We start from the raw sequence: 2282 nt of genomic DNA on the forward strand, positions 1-2282 counted from the left end.
AAATACAGAGAGAATCTGATTGGTTAAACTTGGGTTCAATGTCCTCTCCTTAGACCAATTAGCCTTGGTGGTGATGGGAGTAGGGGGGAGCTTCAGTACAAACCTGCAGCCAGGGCCCCATCTCAGGGAATAGGGGAGCACCCAATATCATCACTGTAACTTTAGTTATAGGGGATCCAAGGTTAATCTAATGACAGTCAAGTGCACAGAAATAAATGATTTCCTAGGAAGACCAAAAATCAAGCCTACTCTTCAGCTTTCTATAGACAGTGGCAGAAACAGCAGGAGTCAATCCAAAGTCAGAGCCTAAAAATATGAGCATTGAAGGAACTGTAATAAAGTCAGGATCAATTAAAGTATGTCCAGGAGTGTAGTAGACGTTTGTTGATTACCTTCCAAAACAATTTCCCCTTCTTTCTTGCTGTTACAGCTCTGGTTTTGTTCAGGCATCTACTTCCTCCATTTGGTCATGTGCTTGCTCCTGAGGGTGAATCCTGATTAATCTAAAACAGTCAAGGTAATACCATTCCCTTTATTATAGATATTTTTAGGCTTGGGCAGGTGATACATTCTCACCAAAGAAACATGAAATAAAATTGACTAGGAGTTTCTAGAAAAGGTTTCTTCACTCCTAGAGAAGATATATTATGAAGCAATTATCTTTTTCTCCCTTACACCCTCTTGTGTCTGGATATTTGATACACTTAGAATTGCTGCAGCCATCTCGTGACCATAATGAGAGCTAATATAAGGAAAAAAGACAAGAGGGGAAAAGCTGGAAAATGGAAAGATTAAGGTTAATGATAAAGCCATTTATCACTGAGTTAAGTATCCTGGGAGCCATCTTACTTTGGACTTCTTATATGAGATAAATTTTCTTATTTTTTAAGCCACCTGGAGTTGATTTCCATTCACTTGCTACTGAAGGCATCCTAACTAAAGCAGAGGATATGGTGGGAATTAAGTCCTTAAAGGCAAGTAAATTGATCCTATGTACAGAATCAAGAGTCAGAATGGAATCAGACTCCTCAGCAACAACACTGAAAGCTAGATGATGAGATTGTGATGGAAAATTTTTTTTCAGTATAAAATTTTCTGCTCAGCCAAATTTTCATTCAAGTATGAAATAGAATGAGAATATTTTAGTACACACAAGCCCTCAAAAAATATACATACACTGAATTCTCTCTAGGAAACTAGAAAGAATGTGCTTCTCCAAAATGAGGGAGTAAACCAAAAAAAGCAGATGACATGGGATTCAGTAGACAAGACCTCTGTCATGAGAAGTGAAGAGAGGTCTCATAACAACAACTGTAGACAAACTTCAAGGGTACTTCTACAAGAGACAAAGCAGAAGGAAGTGAAATGATTTTTTTTTTAATTGATGCTTCTGAATATGGTGGGAGGAGGTTTATAAAACTGACAGGAAATTAAGGAAATGGGGGAATTAAGCAGAAAAGGAAAAGTTGTCATAATATACTACATCTCAAATTGGATTAGCATTTGCATGAACATGTATTTGTGCAAAATTATTATATAATTTTCTGGCAGGATGTGTGCACAGCAAGGGTGTGTGAGTGTGTGTGTATAAAAGAGCAAAATCTTCAGTAGTAGAAAGTTTAAATTTTAAAATTGAGTAGCAACCATATGGAGGAAGATACGAAAATAATCAACAAGAGTGAAAGTTGTAACCTCTGAGGAGAGGGAAGTTGTGATGGGCAGGGGCAGGGGACTGATGTTTACACAGCAATCTTTTAGACACTGGCTTTTTTTGTTTGTTGTTTGTTTTATATTAGAGTATAGTTGATTAACAATATTGTGTTAGTCTCAGGTGTGCAACAAAGTGATTCAGTTATACATTTACATGTATCTAATTTACAAATTTTTTTGCAAATTTTTTTCCCATTTAGGTTGTTACAAAATATTGAGCAGAGTTCCCGGGGCTATATAATAGGTCCTTGCTGGTTATCCATTTTAAATATAGCAGTGTGTACATGTCAATCCCAAACTCCCTAACTATCCTTCCCCCTTCCTTCCCTCCTGGTAACCATAGTTCATTCTCTAAGTCTGTGTAGACACTTTGTTTTTCTATGGGCATTTAAAAATGTGATTAAAAATATTTTAGCAGCAGAATATAAAAAGAAACTATCATTGCAAAAAGGAAAAGGAAGGCTTAGGTAAAAAGTTTAGGTAGAAATGTGAGAACACCATCCCAAAGGACAGGGAATAAATGGTCTCTATTGGTTTTAGCTGACTGTATGGCAGGAAGTCCTTGAATGACA

This window comes from Kogia breviceps, chromosome 6, assembly GCF_026419965.1.
Source record: "Kogia breviceps isolate mKogBre1 chromosome 6, mKogBre1 haplotype 1, whole genome shotgun sequence".
Taxonomy (NCBI): domain Eukaryota; kingdom Metazoa; phylum Chordata; class Mammalia; order Artiodactyla; family Physeteridae; genus Kogia; species Kogia breviceps.